The 24,850-nt window shown below is 34.0% G+C and overlaps 1 protein-coding gene and 1 long non-coding RNA gene across 18 annotated transcripts in view; both read right to left on the bottom strand.

Moving 5' to 3' along the window:
* NLGN1 (neuroligin 1) overlaps window positions 1-24,850 on the bottom strand; it is a 907,062-nt gene that overhangs the window by 444,142 nt on the left and 438,070 nt on the right. The window lies entirely within an intron of this gene.
* Window positions 1,227-23,093, bottom strand: LOC126948374 (uncharacterized). Its single transcript, XR_007723422.1, has 2 exons — window positions 21,180-23,093; window positions 1,227-20,854 (listed from the first exon to the last, which is right to left on the bottom strand). It is a non-coding gene; the product is annotated as an uncharacterized LOC126948374 (long non-coding RNA).

The raw sequence follows: 24,850 nt of genomic DNA, 5'->3' as shown, positions 1-24,850 counted from the left end.
CAGAATTGTTTAGAATTTTATGTCAAAATTAGTTACAGAACTATTTGAAATTCAAATCATGTATTTTGAATAAAAGACGTTTGTTGGAACTGTTAGTATTGGCAACTTTTTGAACCGTTGTGGTCATTCTTTATTTTGTTTATGATATGTCTCTCAGTGTATGACATTTAGCAAAGATTCCAAAGTGTGGCACATCTTGGAAGACTACAAGAATACATTATGTTGCCATAGAGGCATCTAAAATTAATGTTTCAAATATGTAGGGCTTGGTGCAATAAAACTTTTTTGCCAAGTACATCTCAATTTAAAAAAATCAAGATCATTTTGTTATTAGTTGATTTCTAGTTAATTGAGCAAAATATATAAGAGAATATTTAGAGTCAGTTATTTCTAAAAGTTAAAATATTTTTAAGAATATTTTAAAACATAATTTTATTTTATTTTATTTAAGCATACACACTTGAAGGACAACATATAAACATCTAGAAAAAAGCATGAGTGCAGAAAATATTTTTACATTAATTGTAATTATCTTTTAAAAGATTTAACTTCAGTCAGCAACTTAGGATTACATACAGATATGACTAAATTTTAAAATATAAATTCTTAATATCACCACTCTTATGAACACCATAGTCAATTGTTAATGATAACATTCTTAGAAGAATTTACCTACATTTTGTCAAACACCGTTAAAGTGTCTAAAGTGACAGACTATGGGACATTTTCTTTTACTCCTTCTTTCTAACAGTTAAAAATGTGGCATTGTACGTTAATAATATGAAAGACCAGGAGAGACACACTGCTCTATAAAAATTAATTCTTTGTGATTTTGAACAAAACATTTACTAGTTTTTGTTCTAATTTTTTTATCTTGCAGTATGATTTTTCAAAAAGCCTGGCAAGGACTGGCACTTTTTGTTCAACTCTTATACCCACTAGATGTAATGAAAGATGTAAGTTAACCCTGCTAAACATCACCTTGCACAGTGGGAATAATGTCATTCTCCTTGTCTCCTTCTATTTCAATGCTACATGTTCTATGAGCTCAGTTCAGATATCAATCTGCAATAATGTTTTCCCCAATAAATATGACCTTTAACGGTAATGCACTCCTTGAACTTCAATATTTATAAAAATCATTCAACAATTTCAAATTTACCATGCAACTTTTCTCTTTGGCTGCTGTTGTGACCATAAAAAAATCAATGCAAACATTGATTTAAAAAAAAAAAAAAAAAAAGGATATTCATTATCTTGTAGATAAGAAGAGAAGTTAGTCATTCTTCCCCTGGTTATGCTGTAAATGAGTATTATTGTAGACACAGCCACAGAAAGCTGAGAATAGATTCATAGTTACATAACCCACCCTTTTTCCTGCATAATTTTTATATAGGCTTCAAAGGAAATGATTTTCCTGGGCAAAGTTAAAAAAAATCAGACTTATAGTTGGCATCATTGTACTGTTTTCATTTTAATATATTGAAATGGCACAGTAGTAACAGGACAACTAATTTAGGTAGCAAATATGATTACTTTAATTAAAATGAGTTCCTAAGTGGCTATTTTAAAAAGCTATACTGAAATACTCTTCAAAGGGAAATGGGTATTTGAATTATGGATACAGTTTTGTTGTTGTTGCCATATTAAAAGTGTACCTTGCTTAAAAAAAAAATCTAACATGAAATTCTATAAGCATGAAACTGATAAAATGAGAGATTGATGTTTGAATTTTAAGAGTTTAGCTACTATTTTTAAGATTTTTTAATGTTTGATCAGAGTGTTATAATTAACATTTCAAAATATGTTAAAGGTATAGTATTTTAACATATAATGTGCAAAAATATTTGGGGGACTATATAAATTGCATAAAATAAGATTGATCACCATCAAATGTATATAAATTTTAATGAATAATTTATAAAATGATTACCATGTGATTTTAATTTAAACTCAAAAAAGATACCGTTTTTATTACTGCTGACCATGAGAACCTCTCATCATTGAATTATGTTGGTATTTAAATCATAATATTCCTAAAACCATGAGCAAAATCTTCAGAAAATATGAAGCTTATACATAGTCAATATTTTTAAATAAAGCAAACTTTTATGGTTGTGTTAGTTTGCCAAAAGATATATTACAAAGTCAAATACAGTAAGAAAAATGCACTTAGTAAGCACACATAAGAAATAGTATACCAGTTTAATTCAATCTATTTATGAAGTTCAGCCACCCATAATGCTACATTATAAATATACAATTTCCTTAGTGTTACCAGACACTTTGGGTACTCTGTAATGTATTTGTTATACTTATTTTTATATTGAGTTTAATGCTTTAAATTCATGAATTCTTCATCCGAAAAGATGACTGAATTTGGGAGAAAAACAAATCTGTTATGACAAAATGGAACATTGAATAAAAATCAGGTCTCTGACTTTCAGATGCACTGAAGCTAGTTTATGATAAGTTCATACTTAATTCTTCTCTTTAATTATGCCCCGTAAGCATCAGCAATGGGAACATCACAAGTGCATGAAAAATAAAAGTATGTTTTCCATATGCTACAAGTAGTTTGCTATCTGCCAACCTTATAAAAGTAGCATTTGTCATTATCCTATCTGTGCTGGCACCACTATGCTGACAAGACACACCTGAAACCTGAGAAGTCTAAAGACGTGACTAATGAAGCAGGTCACAAGTGATTATGTTGATGTCTTAAAGACAGAGTAGTGTGCAAAGCGAGGGAGACGTGTATAAATATGTGGAGGACTGAGTCCATTTCTTGTAAATCTGTGATAAGCAATCATATTGAAATAGCAATAACAGGCAGATTTGAAGACTACCAATAAACCCACTTGAGAGTACCAGGAAACATCTTTAACTGTGCTCTATCAGTATCAGGCTGATGAGTTAAAAGCATGACTTCTTTCAAAGCAAAATGACACTGTATTTATGAACATCTCTTAGTAGATCTAGATTGTTAGTGATTGCTTTAAGGATATAGAAGACTTTTACAAATTTAAGCAAGAATATTAAAGCTCCACTGGAATATAGAAAATGTATACAAAGAAAAGGAAATTTCTTATTTGCTTTTACAAAACCAACATGTCGGTGGTTTTAAAACTTCATAAATATAATTGGTGAAAAATATGTTATAAAATAATTTAACATTAATAGTGATACAACAAATATAAACATATTACTAACAATTAGGGTTAACCTAGATATTTAATGAATAGTATGCCATGACCAAATGGGATTTGCCTCTGAAATACAAGATTAGTTATATATTAGAAATGTTTTAATTCACCACAAGATGTGGAATTATTCTGAAGCTGATGAACCCTTAGATTCAGAACACTTTACTCCTATTGGGGCATTCCATGGCAGCTTTTACATTTCAATCTAAATAACCACTTACTTTTAGTCTCAACTTTACATGCATAATTTTTTATGACACATTCCTTTGTCAAAGAGGTTCCTCAAATTATGTGTTTTAAGTCCCACATAAACAGGAAACACTCTGATTTGCCGTACTAATAATGAAAAAGAAAAAAAAAAAGTGACATAAAGACTGTATTTGACAACATTTTAAATGCTTTATAAGAAGACTCTTAGAATATAAGAAATGAATGTATAGTTTCTTAACATTTTAACATGAATACGTTATGACTTCGACTCAAACAGAAAAATTCTTCAAACCTATGAAAGCAGATGCAATAGAAGGGTGCTCCCTCTCTGGTGTAAATCCTAAGCCAGTACTACGAGATCAAAATTTTAATATATCCCCAGATACTTATTAAGCATCTTCTAGGTATCCGGCACAAGAAGGTGAAATGGATAATATTAGCAAAAGAAACCTGGGTCTGGTCCTCATAAGCTAACATAAATATAGAAAGAAGGGGATAACATTATTAATAGTTTCAAATGTCTTAGTTGTTTACCTGGAAAATTTAAGGTTTTGAAAGTATAAGATCACTCTTTAAACTGTTTGGCTATGAATGACTTCAGAAAAGTAAACATTTGTAAAATATAAGTTAAAATTGTGTCAAATGTTCCCTTAAAAAGTATCAAAATCAAGGAATACACATAATCATAAAGCAATACGACCTTGTTATGTATGTCTATTGAAATATACATCAAAGACTTAAACAATAAAAGAGACTTTATTCATGTAGATGAATGACTTATTATTGAAATAATTGTTTATCTTCATTAATTTAATTTATACTTTCATTACAAAAGAATCCTGTCATGATTCTTAGGAGGTTAGACTTGATGAAATGTTCTAAAATTTGTCAGAAAAATAAACTTGTGCAAATTGCGAGGAAAAAGAATAATAAAAGTAATGGGTATGTGGAGAGTGGTCTTGATCAATTGGATATCAAACCGTATTATGAAACTAAATAAAACATGATAGTATAAGAAACATAAAAGTTTGAAAGATATGTAAGTCAGGTGTGTGGCTCATTTCTGTCATTCCAGCACTTTGGGAGGCTGAGGCAGGAGGATTGCTTGAGCTCAGGGGTTTGAGACCAGCCTGGGCAACACGGCAAGACTTCATTTCTACAAAAAGTAAAAAAAAAAAAAAAAAAAGCCAGATATGATAGCGTGTCTGTGGTCCCAGCTACTCAGGAGGTTGAGGCTGTGGGAGGATACCTGAGCCCTGGGAGGTTAAGGCTGCAGTAAGTCATGATTGTGCCACTGCACTCTAACCTGGGTGACAGAGTGAGAAAGTGTCTCAAAAAAAAAAAAAAAGGCAAAACAACATTGAAGGATACAGTAGGAAAAAATAACTCATTCTTTACACTAAATTGCAGATAGAGTAAAAATAAAATGCTACCCTCCCCAAAAGAAAACCACAAGGGAAGTGCCAGAAGAAGCTAAATGTAAACACGCTTCTAATTGTATGATTAGGAAGAGTTAAGCATAACCCAGAAATCGCAACATAGTGATTTTTAAGAAGAGAGAGAACTTGTGCCCCAGGGACCTATCAGAATCACTATGGGTAGTTATTGTATGTTATTGAATGTCAACATTAATACGTATAGTCATTACCATAAAGAGATGTCCTATTCTGTTAAATCCAACATCTCTATATACACATAATCACACATATATATACACACATACATACTAAGATATATATGAATAAATGGAAGTTTATGTAAAATTTTATGTCACTTAGTAGGTATTAATGAAAGAATTGGTACTTGGAAAGGTGTCCACCAAACTATTTCTGATTGCTGCCTATGAATGGTGAGACTTCTTGAGGATGTTTCACACTCTTCTCTATATATTTTCCTGTATTATTTGAATTTTCTACAGCAAATATTACTTTCATATGAAATCATGTGTATATAAGTAATAAATATAATTAAAGAAAATACATTAATGCAGAGAAAACATTACCTCAGATAAATATATTTTATTACAGTGTATTACTATATTACATTTGAACTCACAAACAGTGATATCAATGAACTATGAATCACACTTATGAAAGAACACATCTATTAAATGGTTAGATTTTTCATAGTCACAGTATCAGAGAATTGCATCACAGGAGGAACATGAAGTCATCTGCTCTGTCATAATTTTATTTATGAAGAGCCTCAGATAGTTTAAATGAGTTACATAAATTTATATGAGAGTCTAAAGCCACAACAGAGTTCCCTGTTTATCACAACACACTGTGTTCCCACCACTACCCAGTAGTCCTTGACCAGGGATAAGTAATTAGCACTGGCATAAGCAGTGCTTTAAGATAGAATGATACTCATACCTAAATGATGCTGAATGATTAACCCTAAAAACTACTTAACATTTTGCACACCACTGATTTTGTATTAGTAAAATATAATAAATTTTCAAACAAGTTTCTAGTAACATGCGACCTCTACTAATGTTTATATTCAGATGTAGGACACACTGTTACTCTGCAGTCTCTTGTTTTGCCTAACTGGTCCTATGATTTTTAGATGACTGACAGATACACATGGAGGCCTGGTTTCTCAATGAGTCAATATGGGATTAAATTTGTCAAACATTTTGTCCCAGGATGTATATAAAGTTCGGTAGAGACAGAAAGGTAACTAACCAATATGAATTAAAATTAGGTGCAAATCTATCTACTACCACATATGGAGTAATACAGAGAGTAATCCAAATAAAACAATGCCTTCATTAATTTAAAAGAAAAGATATAGCACTACCCCCAAGCAAAAGAAATTTTTTCTTTTTTCATTATATGGTAGTTATCGCAAAGCTTATACAATATATCAAAAAATTATCTATAGTCCAAGGAAAATTGACAATGAGCTGTACATAAAATCGTTAGCTATATCCTACATATCTGGTGCATTTTAGAAGGTTATGTGGTCTCCAGTTGGTTTCTCAGCTCATATGCAACCCTTCACCCTCCACATACCTTATGTCTAGAAAATTGCTTTGTAATTCCTTATGAGTTTTGTTTAAAAAGAAATCTATTGCAGGTAATTATAGTTCATTTTTAACATTGGTATATCCTATTTAATTCTGTAATAGTTAGAAAATAAAACAGTTCACATCTCAAAGCTCAATAGGAGGTAAATCAATTCACATGAAGATTGAGTAAAATATTCACCAAAAATAGAAGAAAAATTAGCTAAGAAAATCAACAAGCATTCCAAATTGGAAGGTGATTGTTCATACTTCAGTAAATGCAGGCCAATATTCCAAAAGGCCTATTACTTACTTCAAATGTTCCCTTTCTTAGTAGTTCAGGGGAAAATGGCATTACATTGTTGTTATTTTTCAACGAAAAAAGCAATGGGGAAGTAAAATATTTTAGCATTCAGAAAGATGATATATGCAGTAGAAAGAAAAAACAATATTGCTGCATATTATTACTCCTTATGAAAGAAATGACTTGAAGGTGTCTCAATGTTAACATTAATTTGAAAACCAGTTTGAAATGAGTGGAAAGGGGAGTCTGTTTATCTGAATTGGGACTGAATCATATCTCTGCTCTCTTTAAGGTGCAATGTTGGGAAAGTGATTTGACTGCTGTAAGGTTCACTGTCTATCAGAGATTATAACACCTACCACATAGATGTGGAATGAGGATTTGGGTTATTAATGGCTACTATTGAGTTCATGCTTACTGTGTGCCAAGTATTCCTCTAGGGTCTTTACCCTTGTTAGTTAACTAAATTGTCATACTACATTAGATACTGTAATTATCACTATTTTTCAGGAAAAGGAAGCAGGGGTTAAGTAACATGCTCCAAGTCTCACAGCTAGTAACTGGAGACTCTATAATCTGAACCCAGGTAATACAGCTGCAGAAATCATGCCCTGTTATTAACAAAATAGGTGGCAAGTGTAAATGCTCAGAAGAGGAAAAATGAATATATTTGCTTGTTACTGATCTCCATTCATTGGACTGTGAGGAAAAGGTGAAAGTAGACGAATTTCAAAATATAGTAACTTTATTTTAATTTAATTTAATCAATTTATTTATTTTTTGAAATGGAGTTTCACTCTGTAGCCCAGGCTGGAGTGCAGTGATGTGATCTGGGTTCACCGCAACCTTTGCCTCCCAGGTTCAAGTGATTCTCCCTCGTCAGCTTCCCAAGTAAGTGGGACTACAGGTGCATGCCACCACGCCCAGCTAATTTTTGTATTTTTAGTGGAGACAGGGTTTTGCCATGTTGTCCAGGCTGGTCTTGAACTCCTGACCTCAGGTGATCTGCCTGCCTCAGCCTTCCAAAATAATAATATAATACGTTTTAAAATATATTTTTATCTTCTGATAATGAAAGCAACTTTTAAAAGTGCGTAAAATAATATAAGAATACAGCTTTTTAAAAACTTCTCATTGTAATAAGCCAGTCTTTAAAGCTACATTTTTAATATAGCTGGTAGCCATCATTGTTGGAAACATTTATTTGAAGAATTGAGCACTTGATCAAAATGTCTGGTTTCCCTTTGTGTCTAATTTGCATTTGGTAAATAATATAAAAAAAATACCATCTTTAAGATGTGAGAAAAAGGCATTGAGAGATCTAAGTGATGTATAAACAATCTTTCTGACAAAAAAAAAATAGCAAAACAAAGCTATTCATCAGTTGTCATCTTAGAATACAATCCCAAAATATCTTTTAAACAAGCTTCTCATTGCAGTATTTTTCAAAGGCAAGAATATATTTAACTGTCTGGAAAGTTCATCATTTCAAACTGGTTCTTTAATTGTTTAATCAGATAAAGGAATACATTTAGGAGAAGCATCTTTCATATACTTTTTAAGACAACCACCTTGGACTATTATTAAGCATCATGGGCAATTTAACATTTTATTTTCTTGTGCATTTGCAACACAGTAAAAAAAAGTATTCACTAAAAGAAGGCTTTAAAAATGTTTTAACTATTGATACACCAAGGAGCGATTTACTACTGTGATTCCTTGATTTATTTACATATAAAGATAATGCTTGTCCACTATTTACATGGCAATTAAATGAAACACTTCCATTTAATTTAGTAACACGTCTCTATGTAATACTTTGGTGTGAATTCAGCCATACACAGGGAAGGCAGAGAAGGAGACACGTTGGTGTGAATACTGTAAGCATGCATGCATAATTCATTGTGCTCTTGAGCAAATGATTTAATCTTTCCATACCTCGATTTTCTCCTCAGTAGAGTAAAATGTCATTATCAATCTCTTCCTAAAAGGATGACCTGCAATTCATTTCAAGACATTTGTGGAAATGGGGGTGGGAGAGGGAGCAGATGGCACATCGTGAAATCACATTCCCCATTTCTCCAGGTCAGAGTCCTAGATGTAGCATAATTAAGAAACATGCAGCTTATTTTGGTGGGATTTAAATCTAGGCTTAGGTCCATCCCATACTCCACACATGTTCCCTCACCTCTGCCACTCTGAGTAATCTGAATGTCTTCTGTTAACTTCCATTGTACCCCACATGGGAATATGTCCCTCAGAAACGTCCCAGAAATACTAGGGATAGCTTACTTTATACAAAAGCACTGAGCCCTGGGTCATCCATTATCTACTGAGACCTTGTAGGCCTGAAAACCTAAAAGAGTAGAAAAGCCTTTTCTCTCCAATAAGTCTTCATTTAGTAACACTGGATGGAATTTTAACTGGAGAATTTAGAAAAGAGGGTTCATTCATTCATTTATATTAATATTTAAAATTAATCTACCATGTTTTAGGAACTATGCTTGTACTGGGGACACAAATACTTGTACTGGGGACACAAAGAAGCAAAGTGTAGCTCCTATTTACCATCCTAGCCAGGAGTGGTGGTGCATGCCTACAATCTCAGCTGCTCGGGAGGCTGAGGCAGGAGGATTGCTTGAGCCCGGGAGCTGACTAGCCTGGGCAACATAGCAAGACCCCATCTTTAAAAACAAAAAGAAAGAACGGAAATTACCATCCCAGAGATGAGTAATACATAAATAAGTAAACAGGTGGTTATATGACAAGGTACTGAATACTATGATATCAAAACAATTGTAATTAAAAAAACACTTTAAAAAAACTAAGAACTAAGTATTATTGAAAAAAAATCTAAGGGTCAAGATAAATTGAATCCAGCTCATTTCTTCTACCAATACCTTGCCTCAGTTTTTCACCTATAAAATGAAGAAACTAGACAGATTTCTGTTTAAGAATCTACCAGCTTTAACATCTTATATTTCCTACTGAGTTACTCCTGGAATAATTCATCTATCTATCTATCTATCTATCTATCTATCTATCTATCTATCTACCTATCTATCTATCTATCCACCCATCTACCTACCTATCTGTATATCCATCTATCTTAAGTGAAAATTATTGAGTCCTAGAGAAATATCTGAAAATATTGAATTATTTCTCCACAATAGAAATTTATCATTGCATTAAGATACTTCTGAGTGTGTTTTTCTGTTTGTTTATGTTGTGGCTTTCTTTTTGCTTCAACAGAGGATCATTCACTCAGATGCTCTATAATAGAAAGTAGATGGCATTTGGCTTATTGTCTCCCAGTACATACAAGCCATATATTGATGGTCCAATAAGACAGGCCCTATTATGTATTAATTGTGTAATAAAACTCCAGGATTCAACTACTGAGTTAGACTCATCTTACACATTATGGGACTACCTCAAATATATATTTGTTCCACTATAATTAGTTTTATGAGCCTGCTAAGTATTAGAATTTATTCAACAATATCAGCAGGAATGGTGGGAATATGGAAATAACAAGATGAAAAGTGAGATGCTGTTTTATGAAAACCACTATCTTTTAAGGTCATTGATAAAACTTATCACCTAATCCAGTGGTATTCCTCCAAACCCATCAAACCAGTTTCCTCCTTAGAGATACTGTCTTAAATGCATGGCATTTTATGAGTACAAAGAACTTCCACAGATCATGACATAATGTCTTCATTCGCATGTCAGAATTTTCTTTCTATTATAATGGCTGGTTATTTAAAAATAGAAGACTATGAACTCCTTAAATATAGTGACAACGTGTTTTCTCTCTAGTACAGTGTGTAATCCATACTACAGGCTCAATACAATCTGTCAAATGAATGAGAAAGTCAATGAACGATCAAGCAACAAAACTCTAGAACTATGCTTACTTTGTTCAAGAAATGTCTACAATGAAACAGTCACAAACATTATTCATTGTCCCCATTGTCCCTTCCTTTCTTACAATATTCACACCCTAAATCAAGAACTCTCAATGCAGAGGAGATGAAACCAGCTGAATTTTTTTTTCTGTCTCTGCTGTGAAGTCTGAGGAAATGGTCTTCTGATTCCATGCTTAGGTACCTCACCTTCTTCCTTGTGTTTCAGAAACTTGTTCTATTAATTATACATTCCCTTATCAAACTTTCATTCTCAACTGTTTTTGTTTTTATTTCAAAAATTTTCATAAAAACGTGCAAGATCAATCCTACAGATAGACCTGACTGTAGAAACAAACCCACACATTTTACCAATAAATAAAAACAAAATAAGTAAGGCACTTTTTCTCAACTCTGTTTCTCCTCAAAACACCCCCTCTGTCTTACTCTACTAGCCAACTTCTTGAAAGAACAATCAACAAGGGCTGTGATACAGTTTGGCTGTGTCTCCACCCAAATCTCATCTGGAACTGTAACTCCCACAATCGCCCTGTGTTGTGGGAGGAACCCAGTGGGAGGTGATTGAATTATGGGGGCAGGTTTTTCCTGTGCTGTTCTCGTGACAGTGAATGAGGCTCATGAGATCTCATGGTTTTAAAAATGTGAGTTTTCTTGCACAAGCTTATTGTTCTTGCCTGCTGTCATCCAGTAAGATGTGACTTGTTTCTTCTTGCCTTCTGCCATGATTGTGAGGCCTCCCCAGTCATGGGGAACTATGAGTCCTATTAAACCTCTTTCTTTTGTCAATTATCCAGTTTCGGGTATGTCTTTATCAGCAGCATGAAAATGGACTAATACAGTAAATTGGTACTTGTAGAGTGGGGTGTTGCTGAAAAGATACCCAAAAATGTGGAAGTGACTTTAGAATTGGGTAACAGGCAGAGGTTGGAACAGTTTGGAGAGCTCAGAAGAAGATAGGAAAATGTGCAAAAGCTTGGAACTTCCTAGAGATTTATTAAATGGCTTTGCCCAAAATGCTGATAGTGATATGGACAATAAAGTCCAGGCTGAGATGGTCTCAGATGGAAATGAGGAACTTGTTGGGAACTGGAGCAAACGTGACTCTTGTTATGTTTTAGTGAAGAGGCTGGCAGCATTTTGCCCCACCCTAGAGATTTGTGGAACTTTGAGCTTGAGAGAGATTATTTAGGGTATCTGGCAGATGAAATTTCTAAGCAGCAAAGCATTCGAGAGGAGACTTAGGTGCTGTTAAGGCATTCCGTTTTTTAAGGGAAGCAGAGCATAAAAGTTTGGAAAATTTGCAGACTGACAATGCAACAGAAAAGAAAATCTCATTTTCTGAGGAGAAATTCAAGCCCTCTGCAGAAATTTGCATAAGTAATGAGGAGCTGAATGCTAATCCCCAAGACAATGGGAAAAATGTCTTCAGAAGGTCTTCATGGCAGCCCCTCCCATCACAGGCCCAGAGGCCTAGGAGGAAAAAGTCCTTCGTGCACCGGGCCCAAGGTCCCTGTGCTGTGTGCAGCCTAAGGACTTGGTGCTCCGTGTGCCAACCACCCAGCTGTGTCTGAAAAGGGCCAATGTAGAGTAGAGCTTGGGCTATGGCTTCAGAGAGTGTAAGCCTCAAGCCTTGGCAGCTTCAACATGGTGTTGAGCCTGTGAGTTCACAGAAGTCAAGATTTGGGGTTTGGGAACCTCCACCTAGATTTCAGAAGATGTATGGAAATGCCTGAGTGCCCAGGCAAAAGTTTGCTGCAGGGGCAGGGCTCTCATGGGGAATCTCTGCTAGAGCACTGTGGAAGGGAAATGTGGGGTTGGAACCCCCACACAGAGTCCATACTAGGGTACTGCCTAGTAGAGCTGTGAGAAGGCCACCATCCTCCAGACTCCACAATAGTAGATCCACTGACGGCTTGCACCATGCACCTGGAAAAGCCACAGACACTCAATGTCAGCCTGTGAAAGCAGCTGGGAGGGAGGCTGTACCCTGTAAAGCCACAGGGGCGGAGCTGCCCAAGACCATGGGAACCCATCTCTTGCATCAGCATGACCTGGATGTGAGACCTGCAGTCAAACGAGATCAGTTTTGGAGCTTTAAGATTTGACTGCCCTGCTGGATTTCAGACTTGCATGGGGCCTGTAGCTCCTTTGTTTTGGCCAATTTCTCCAATTTGGAATGGCTGTATTTATTGAATACCTGTACCCCCATTGTATCTAGGAAGTAACTAACTTGGTTTTGATTTTACAGGCTCATAGGCAGAAGGGACTTGCCTTGTCTGGGATGAGACTCTGGACTGTGGACTTCTGAGTTAATGGTGAAATGAGTTAAGACATTGAGGGACTGTTGGGAAGGTTTTGAAATGGGAGGATGTGAGATTAGGGAGGGGTCAGGGGTGGAATGTTATGAATGTGTCTGTGTCCCCACCAAAATCTCATTGAATTGTAACTCCCACAATTCCCTCATGTCATGGAAGGAACCTGGTGGGAGGTGATTGAATTATGTGAACTGGTCTTTTCTGCACTGTTCTTGTGATAGTGAATGAGTCTTATGAAATCTGATAGTTTTAAAAATGGGAGTTCCCCTGCACTAGCTCTTCTTTTTGCCTGCTGCCATTCATGTAAGATGTGACTTGCTCCTCCTTGCTTTCTGCCATGATTGTGAGGCCTCCCCAGCCACGTGGAACTGTGACTCCAATTAAATCACTTTCCTTTGTAAATCCCCCAGTCTTGGGTATGTATTTTTCAGCAGTGTGAAAATGGACTAACACAGGCTGCTTCCCCCTGCCCCCTCCATTAAGCATATATTCCTTAATCTTTTTAAATACTGTCCCTACTATTCTATAAAAATGAGGTTCTGAACTGTCACCCATGACTGTCAAAATAACTAGCATTTTTCCATTGCCTCTCTAAGGAACTAACCACTCCTTTTCATCATATTTCATCCTTTGACTCTCCTGTGCTATTTCTTATAACTCCAGTGTTTCTCATGCTGATCCATTTTCTTTGCCATGACTCCTCTACTTCTACGGTTTTCTCAAAGTTTCTACCTCTATATGTTTTGTTCTCCAGTCTTCCTTTTTAGCAATTTCATTTGCTACTGAGACTTCAGCTGTGCCCTCCCTCCATGCATGCCATCCAAATGTACCTCTCCAATCAATGGCTTCCTGCAGAACTTCAGAACAGGGTTTGTCCTTGCTCATGGAGGGAATATTATCACCTCACTATCTCACCGCAGCCTTAAATGAACGAACACAAATGGCTGAATTCATCCTTTATTCCCCCTTAACAACCTCCTCCTGTTCCACATATTTTATGAATGCCAAGAATCCTCTCAATTTTGGATTTTACTTCAGGTGCAAGATTCAAGACTTTTCAAAGATGCCTAATAGAGAAATAAATATATTCTCATTCAAGAAAAATGAGACAAAGTTTTACCAGATCATCTGTATTTGGGGAAAATGTATAAATTAGAAGTAACAATCCACTTGTAATATTGCTACAAATAGTTTTACAGACCACCATGAAATTGTCATATTTGACTAGTACATATACATATATATATGTAGCTCTAGATATAATTATTTATTTGGTAGAGTTTTGAAGTATTTCTAAGAACTTTAGGATTACTTAGACATTGAGAAAAAGTGAGGAATAATCATGATAAAGTTAGGAGCTTCTATGTTCACAACATGAAATTGTCTATATGTTTGTAATTCCTAAAGTGGGTTGACAGCTACAGTATTTACATGGATTCTGGAAGAAATGAGGTTGTACAGGTAAGCTGAAGTTAAGTTGTGAGGATGTTAAAATGTGAGTTAGGGTATTTCTTATATTTAATTTCGCCAGCAAATTAAGATTGGAAATCTAGTAAAAGCTTTTTAGGTAAAAAGTTGTAGCTGGACTGTGGTTAAGAAAATAGTGATAGATAATAACTAGGTACATAAAGATGGGAGACTGAAAAGAGGATACACAATATCTGTGACTGCACTAAAAATGTGAGTATGAGAAGAAAGGAATATTTTGTTGTTGTTTGTGACAAAGACATTAAAGCACACCTAATGATTGGATGAAGGAAGGAGTCATCAAAGATGAAAATATGTTGTTTGAAGCCTTAGCCCAGGTTTTAATAGCCTTACAACTTGACTTCAGCCTACCTGTACATACTCATTTCTTCTAGCATCCCTGTTAAAATGATAGATGTCAACCCACTCTAAGAATTACAAAACAATTTCACACTGTGAGCATAGAAACTACTAACTTCATAATGATTACTCTCTACTTTTACCTGCTTTTAAACTTGGAAATACTTGAAAACTCCACCAAATTAGTTATCTTTATATTTATATCACCATCTACATCTATATAACCCAAATCAAATACTAGTCAAATATGATAATTTTATGGTAGTCCTTAGAACTACTTGTTGTAAGTTATTATTTCTATTTTATACATTATCCCCAAATTCAGATGATCTGAGAAGACTCTGTCCCCTTTTTCTTGAACGATAGTACATTTGTCAATTAAGGCAGCTCTGGAGTCTTGAATTTAGCACCTGAGGTAGATGAAATCAGGACTCTGTCCAATAAAATGCAATAATAGTATTTAGAGTCACATATATTGCCTTATGTGTTTCTTGAATATGTTGATGCTGCAATTTGTAAAATAGCACAGTGGTAAAGCTGGAATCTCTGGCTTAAGTTGTCTCTAGGTTTAAATGTCTGCATCCACCACACTAGCTGCATGAATATTTCAAGTTACTTACATATTTCTGTGCCTCGATTGCTTTGTAAGTTAAGTTGGGAAAATAATAATAGAGCTTTTAGCTATATCTATAATACCACATTTCCTAATGCAATGCACTAATTTTTCCAGATGATTTGAATTCCCTACTCCTTAATTGCTGCTAATATTTCAGTGCTTTAAGCATTACAAACATAGCCCTTTAATGAAAGTTTAAAGTGCACACTAGCTTTAAAAACTTCTCAGCCAGGTGTGATGGCTCACGCCTGTAATCCTAGCACTTTGGGAGGCCGAGGCAGGTGGATCACGAGGTCAAGAGACTGAGACCATCCTGGTCAACATGGTGAAACCCCATTTCTACTAAAAACACAAAAATTAGCCAGGCGTGATGGTGCGCACCTGTAGCCCCAGTTACTCAGGAGGCTGAGGCAGGAGAATTGCTTGAATCCGGGAAGTGGAGATCACCCCACTGCACTCCATCCTGGCGACAGAGCAATAATTCGTCTCAAAAAAAACAAAACAAAAACAAAACAAAACAAAACAAAAATCTCTGAGGATATTGAGGATCTTATCTTGCTGAGAATGTGGCCTAGTTCATCGCTGTGTGAAAACTCATTGTTTAAGAACCTGACAATTTTATATGCACATAAACATTCTAAATGTTCTCCAAATTAACTTCAAACTAAAAGAAAAAGTAGGAAAATGCTAGAGCAATGAATATTATAACTATTGTCTTACATAAATTTAACAAATTAAGAAAAGGGTGATGGATTTTTGTTTACTATTCACATTAACCAAAGGTGAAGTTACCTGCTTGTTTGAATCCTAATCTGTAAAATAGCCATCCAATTCAAGAAGTTAAAAAAAGAAGAGTGTGAGGGTCTACATTTCTCTTCCAAATTTGCTTTCTGATGATATAAAATTAAGACAAGAAAATGGCTTTCTGAATAAAAAATAATTTATACATTCCAGCATGTTGAACTGGATTAATATATACCAAAAAAATACACTTCTATATCAGTAAGACTTTTCATGTGAAGCATCAGTCAAACGTAGACTGCTTGCTCATCATATTTTTATTCACACATTCTCAGGATCCAAACATAGAGACAATTTCACTCTATGAGTATAGAATCCATTGCCTCAGCAATCATAAGTCCCATTTTTCTCTTTCTCTAAGCAATTCAGAAGTTCTTGGAAATATTCTGAAACTCTACCAAAATCATTACCCACTTTTTCTCACAAGTTTCATACAAAAGCAGCAGTGATTCATTCATTCATTTGACAATCTTTTTTTTTTTTTTTTTTTTTTTTTTTCAAAGGCTCTCTTTTGACAGGCAGGGATTTAGAGGCTGGGAGTCCAGCATGGAAGCAGGCAGATAAATTCCCAATTCTTATTAAGTGTATGTTCTAGGAGAATGAATTTAAGACTAGGGTTGGCAAACATTATTTACTACGCTAAAGAAAAAACTTACATTTTTACGGGTACACAAAATTACTAAACAAAGTTTTTCTTGATAAAATGGTAACCTAAATCAGTAACTAAACAAACCATTATATAGTGGTTAAATGTTAATTTCCAAGATAAATATTTCAATGAACCTGCAGCTGGTCAAATAAAAAGCAACACAAGTAAATGTAAATTATCAAAAATTTGGTTATCATATCTATTTTGTAAGGCTATCCACTTGGCCAAACTTGATGTTAAAATAAAGATAAAATGTTATTCTTATACAGTAGATTATCAAATCTTTTTTTTTTTTTTTTAAATTTTCCTTGGTCAGTGTAGAAAGTTGACCAGGTTACAAACAATTTAGTGTTTACACTAAACAAATGCTCAACTTAATCAGACACTAAAAGGAACAAGCCTTGAGCTGGGAATCAAAAAAATCTCATTCTGCACTCAATCCTGCCCTCACTTAATATCTCTTACCCGTGAAACACTGTTTCCTATTCTACAAAATCGAAATTAGACTAATAAAATATTTTTCAGTTTTAAGTGTGCCATTTGTAAAATTTCAAAAGTACAAGTTTATATATCAATTTTTGAAGCTATATAAACATTTCAAATCAGTAATACTGATTCTCTAGTACTGCATACAGTCTCCACCCATCCCACTTCCCTCCAACTGCAACAACATTCCCCATGGCCACATGCAAACATTTTGGCAAGTTATTCTTTTATATTTTCATGCTTTGCCATAGTTAAAAAGAAAAATAAATGTATATGTAAGTATGCTTGGAAAAATCCTCTGCAGTAGAAAGAGTTAATTAGAAATACAATGTATGTATACAAATGTAGACCATCTTATACAGTGGAATTAGTGGAATTAAGATTGGAATGTTCAGTTTGCTGGTTTCATTTTTTCCTGCTAAGATTCAGAAACCAGAGAATCTACTTCAGGTGACAGCCGTTTCTTTTGCTCAACATATTGTACATTAATGAATATCATTATGAAACAAAAGGCTTTTCAGAGTCTTCAGATACTTTTATAATAGACATGCTATTAAAATTCAGATTGCCTCATAAAGAACAAAGCCTTGTCTATGTTTACTGTCCTAAAGCATATTTTCCTTTATTCTATAATAATTATGATGAGTGTATTTAAATATAGATAAACCACTTTTAAATTAATGAAAATGTTACCCTAAAGTATATGTATGATTTTACTTAATTTTATATGTATTAAAAACTTTAAAAACATCTTTTGTCTTTTTTAAAAAATATAGTAGCTGTAGTCTGAGCCAGCAAGGAGATGAATTAAGAATGAAAATTGCATACTCTTAATTTCCTGTTTCTTCTCATTTTTATGTTTAGTTTGGGGAAAAAGAAGAAAATTGTTTCTTCAACCTACAATTTTAGTATTATCAGTCCATTGTGTAAGTATGTAAAAGGGATCTGTAAGTTCCAAAAGAGGTATTAACATCTATTATGTAAATATACTTAGATGATTTTCATAACCCATATTATAGTGTTTTTCAAAGATGAATGTCATGTTACCCAGTAGATCAATATCAGGCCTTTAGATAAATTTAGGAAGCAATTACATATTCAGCATCCCTTTACCCATGTGAGCATTATCATTTTGTTGATGGCCTTAGAAAAATCCAAACAAGAAATGCTCATTTTAATTTGAAGTTACATGAAATGCCACACTGTTCTAACTTTTGATTCCACTGATAAGATTGTACCAGACTTTGTGAACACAGAAAGATTATGCCACATGGATGGTGATGGGCATCTGAAAAATCTCCTTTCTCAGTAATGGGGGAGATGGAAGTTGAGTTTCAAAAATCAAGGAAGTTTTTCATGAATCATAATACTACATTTAAGAGAGAAACTAACAACATCAACTAAATTCATGTACCCTGGAAGAAACTGTTGAAGAAAATCTGATAAAACCTTAATTTATTTTCCACAATTATATTGTTTCATTGACAAGAGCATATTGTGAGGGTTTTATACATTTTTCTCTTAAAAGTAAAGTTACAAAATCCTCTGATTTGCATGTAAATTAAGGTCCATAAATCAATAAACTATTATTAGTAGTAGTAGTATGATTATTACTACTATAGAATTAGTTGTAGTAATAATTGCAACAGTAGTTGTGATAATATGGTGCTAACCCCAAGGAATAATTGTTTTATGAATAAAATCTTAAAACTCCAATCTGTCTTATCATAATGTTATAAGACATCAAAGTCATTATAGAATTATCATAATGTTTGATATTTGATATACTAGGCATCATAAAGCTAGGGTTGTAATCCAAAATACTCTGAGGTCTTCATATTTCCTATAGTCAGGATGGTATTGGTTTATGTTACAGATTCATTTTAACCATTTTGAAGTTATATTTTTAGCCAGAGTGAAGTTACCTGGTTGCAAGTTCCAGTGCTGGCATGCAATAACTACCAGTGGAACTTTCCTTGTAACATCACAGAGTCTCTGACATCCTGCATACAAAATGAATTTATTAATACTGTCCTTGTCAACTTTACAGTGCAGTTGTGAGGATCAAGGGAAATAGGAATTGTAAAAATAATTCACAAATGCTAATGTATATGTAAAGATATTATTTTTCAAATTCCCTTGTCTGTTGATTTATGTTCATTGTGATTGTTCTATTTTTCTCATTCTCAAGATTTAGCCGATGTTCACCTCTTCTTTCACTCTCCGAAGGAAACATTTAGTATTCTTGGATTAAGGAAACATTTATAATCTTTGATGGCAATTCATAACTTTAATTCAATATTTAAAACTTTGAGTTTTATATGTCTGTTGTATCCAAATGTTATTTTAAATCTTCTTGGAGATAAACAAGGGCATAGATGAGAGAAAAACTGTGTGTGTGTGTGTATGTATTTTTGAACATATTCGTATCCATATATATTACATACACAAATGTGTATTTTCAATATATATGCTTTATGTCTATTAAATATGAAATATTACTTTTCTTAGATGATTGATAATGAAATATGTATCCAAAGAAAACAATTCAGCCTTAAATTCTGTTGTAAATTTCAATGATCACAGCAGGAAAATGCAAGGTAAGTTTTATTCTCTTATCGAGTGCAAAGTAAACTAAAAATACCTTTTATTAAAAAGTCTTTCCTCTTGTTTTGCTTGTCTACGCACTATCAATGCATGATATATGAAAGTCCAGAAAACAATTTCAAGCAATGTTTAAAGCAAAGTAATAAATTTCTGATAAATTATAACGCTCAGAATCAACTGCAAAAATCACTACCAACTTCAAGTGAGATTATGACTTTACAAAGAAACAAAAGAAATAGGGGGGAACTCTACATATTGTTATAAAATAGTTTCTCCTGTGATACATTTAGAGGGATTATTAGTTATCAGAAAATTTGGGTAGGAATTCATTGCCAGAATTAGGCAGCACACATAAGTTCACTGTCAACAGAGCAATGGCCTTTATTCTGGTTTGTTGCTGGTGTGATGAAGAGCGTAGAGATTACGCCTCTTCTTAAGTGAAGTTCACAGAATTTCTCCTCTGTTACATCCCCTGTTCAGTTTTGTAAGTGCCCTTTTGCCCTTGATGAATGAAAGTGATTACATAGAGATAAATACAGTTTAGCATAGTGAGGGAGAGCATGATACTTAAATTTGTGTGGGCTTGAGTTTGATAATCTCCTCCTAATTCTATGACCATATGTAAGTTGCTTAACTGTTCTGATGTTCAATTTCTTCATGTATTTGATTGCATGGGGCAAGAGTTAAATGAGATAATATGTGTAAAGCTTGTAGCATAGTGTTTGGCCAAGATGTAATGCACCCTGAGTGGTAAGCATTGCTATTATTATTATCATTATCATTATCATTATTATTATTATTACTATTAGAGAACTTAGAAGAATTTTAGGTCACTTGTAAATGGGAACATTCACTTAACCAATAAACTTTACTTGAATAAATGGAAAACACCTGTTTTCTTTCTTTTTTTTTTTTTTTTTTTTTTTTAAGACGGAGTCTCGCTCTGTCGCCCGGGCTGGAGTGCAGTGGCCGGACCTCAGCTCACTGCAAGCTCCGCCTCCCGGGTTCCCGCCATTCTCCTGCCTCAGCCTCCCGAGTAGCTGGGACCACAGGCGCCCGCCACCTCGCCCGGCTAGTTTTTTGTATTTTTAGTAGAGACGGGGTTTCACCGTATTAGCCAGGATAGTCTCGATCTCCTGACCTCGTGATCCGCCCGTCTCGGCCTCCCAAAGTGCTGGGATTACAGGCTTGAGCCACCGCGCCTGGCCAAAAACACCTGTTTTCTAAAGAATAATTCATGTTGTGAAAGGTCAGTTCTTCCTAAATATTTAATGGAATTCCAATAAAATATAGTAAAATTTTAAAACTAGAGGAGCTGATTTTAAAATATGTAAAGTAAAAATACCACGTGAAAAAGATCAAGAATTTTCCAAAAAATTAAGAGTAATAAAGGGCAGAGTTTGCCATGCCCACCATCAAAATGTATTGTAATGCCATATTAATTAAATAAGTTTGATAGAAGCAAAGAATATACAGCTAATTTAAAAGATAGAACAGAATGTCTGGAATATAAGAGTGTGACTATAATATGAATGTGTAATATGAAAAGTTAACATTTAAAATTAGTGAGAAATGGATGGATTAATGAATGACATTGGGCCTACCAATTAAGAAAAACATGGTGTTGAAAGAAAAAGTTTGATTTTTTTCTTTCATGTACCAAAGTAAATCTTATTTTCTACATACTAAAATAAATCCTAGACAATTTTAAGTTTGAGAAGTAAACCACAAAAAATAAGGGGATTATTAAAAAAAAAATCTGAATGACTTGAAAACATCCAATAATCTTGGTCTTTTGAAACAAGACATAGAATCTTGAAGCCATATAGGAAAAAAATGTATATTTGACTATATAAAAAAGTTTAAACTCCTATAGGAGAAAACATGTCATGAAAAATTAAAAGATGGCCAGGTGCAGTGGCTCATGCCTGTAATCTCAGCACTTTGGGAGGCTGAGACCCGGAAGTTTTAGAACAGTCTGGGCAACATGGCAAAACTCCATCTCTACAAAAAAATACAAAATTAGCGGGGCGTGGTGGTGTGTGCCTGTAGACCCAGCCATTGGGGGGCTGAGGTGGGAGGGTCACTGTGGCCCGGAGGTTGAGGCTGCAGTGAGTGGGGATAGTGCCACTGCACACCAGCCTGGACAAAAAAGTGGGAGATGATCTCCAAAAAAATAAATAGATACAAATAAAAGATAGAGGATAAACTGTGACTACTTGCAGCATGCATAGACAAAGGACCAAAAAAGCTATTTTTTTTTAGTATAGATTAAAAAAAATATCCAAAATGTAATTTTAAAAACTGACAAAAGGTATAAATAAGCAGTCCATGGAAGGAAAAAAAGTATATTAAATTCTATACAGATTATTTTCCTCATAATTAAATGCACATCAAATTGACACATATTTTAAACCAAACAAAATGGTGTGGTGCACACAGTTTGAAAATACAAATTAAAAGGGTTTGTGAAGTTACAGACTCGCATATGTTATTGAGAGCAGGTAATCTGGTTCAATCTCTTGCAATGCACTTTGCCAATCTATATGAAAATTTTAAATGCACATATACTGTAACCCAGTAATACCACTTCTCAATTTTTTTTCTATATTCAGCAGTTTGTATAAAATGTAATGTGCAAGATTTTAAATTTATTTTATTGTAATAATATGTAATAGTCTAAATATTTATCACCTGTGAACACATACGGTTTCCTCCACATATGGAATACTCTGCATCCCACAGTGAAATGGAAAGGTTCTGGGTATACTGACCAGAAAAGATCTCCAATATACATTCATTGAGAAAAATTAACAAGACTTATTTGTGTAAGAAATTTTTGGAGAGAAATAAACAAGCAAACAAAAATTTTTTCCTCTAAAGAAGACCAAACCTAGGTTGAAGAGAAAATTGCTTTTCCTAATATCTCTTTTCTAGGCTTTATATATTTATTTATTTAAACATGCATATGTATTACTTTAAAAATAAAAACTAGTTAAGTATAATGATATGTTTTTAATGTGAGATAGAAGTAACTTTCATACTTTCCTAAGTTAACAAAATTTGACAACACAAGGAAATAGCTTTGATGAATGGGTTCATCAAAGAAGACTATTCAAGATATAGAATAGTCTTGAATAGTCTCAAGATATTCTATATCTTGAATAGTCTTCTTTTTCTTTGAAGGAAGATAAGGATTTCATACATGACTTTTTGTTTTTAATGTTTACATAAACTTTTCTAGCAAACATCATCCTCCAATTAAGAGATTTCTCTTTGCAAGGGCAGCAGTATAAGACTTCAGATGGCTACAAATTGGCATGAAATTAAAAGAATATTAATCCTGTATTATCCAAAAACAATAAATTCAATAGTCAATATAAGGGAAGTTTTCCAGTGATAATAGAATATTAGATATGCATTGGAAGAAACATGAGAAATTTCGTGATTCACTAGTCGGGGAAATAATTTTCTTTTAAGAATAAAGTAAAGGCCAGGTGCAGTGGATCACACCAGTAGTCACAACATTTTGGGAGGCCAAGGTGGGAGAATTGCTTGAGCCCAGGAGTTCAAGACCAGACTGGGCAACATAGGGAGACCCTGTCTCAACAATTTTTTTTTTTTTTTTTTTAATTTAGCTGGGCTTGGAGGCGAGCAACTGTGGCCCAGTTACTTGAGAGGCTGAGGTGGGAAGATCGCGTAAGCCTGGGAGGTTGAGGCTGCAGTGAGCCGTAATCGCACCATCACACACCAGCCTGGGTAACAAAGTAAGACTATGTGTCAAAAAGAAAAAGAAAAAGAAAGTGGAATATAGACTTAGATGTATGAAAAATAATAATTATAAAGATGGCCTGTTTACTCAATCTCTAAAGTGAATAAAGAAAAGAACAAAGAGAAAGAGAATCTAAATATTTCTCTGCCGATTATGTATGTGTGTCTACTGAATTATAATGAATGGCATATGACTGTAACATCCAGTTCTAAATCAAGCATTCTCAATTAAAAAGTTTTTAAAAATTGTGGGTATATTTTTAACTGATATAAATTGGGCCACACACCCATAAAATGCATGTGATTGTCATGAAAAAACATTTTCCTGTTTTCACATAACAAATTTTTAAAGAAGTTTACAGCACTTTGTAGAAAGTACAAACATTGTACTTTTTTACATGAAATTTAATCAATATGTTTATACTATCTCAGGAAATATCAACATCCAATGGCAATGCCACTGGTGGTAACTAAGCCATCAGTACAATGCACCAGTGTTTATCATCTCGCCACTGTAGTTGTTGTGTTCATAGTGGTTCTATGTATATGAGGAGGCATTTGTCTACTTCACTATGCCTTGTAGCACAGTCCTCATCCAAAACCTGCACTTTGAAACACACATTTCTTTAAAAGTTATTTTCCTTTTATCTTCTCTTTTACTTTGCAGATAAGAGATGTGGTTGATATATACCTTTTACAAATGTATGTGCAGGTAGGTAATATGATACTAAACTGGATTTTTTTTTTCAGGATAGTTATGAGGGATTAAATTTGGAAGCAACCTAAGTGTCCATCAACAGATGAATGGATAAAGAAAATGTGGTACATATACACAATGGAATACTATTCAGCCATAAAAAAGAATGACATCCTGTCATCTGCAACAACATGGATGGAACTGGAGATCATTATGTTAAGTGAAAATATTCCTTTTAAAGGGGATTGACCAAATTGAGAGCTACAACTGTAGATGAAATCTGAAATGATATCCCTATTATTTTCAAAGAAGGCTAGAAGTCAAGTGTATTCTTCATCGATGTTATTCTGTGTTAGTCTCCTTAAAAATCCTGAACTTCAATCTCAGGTGGAACTAAGAGTTAATAAAAATCTAGATTA

This window comes from Macaca thibetana, chromosome 2 (genome assembly GCF_024542745.1).
Source record: "Macaca thibetana thibetana isolate TM-01 chromosome 2, ASM2454274v1, whole genome shotgun sequence".
Lineage (NCBI taxonomy): Eukaryota > Metazoa > Chordata > Mammalia > Primates > Cercopithecidae > Macaca > Macaca thibetana.
The sequence above is the reverse complement of the archived record's forward strand: the minus strand, read 5'-3'. Positions and strand labels throughout refer to the sequence as shown.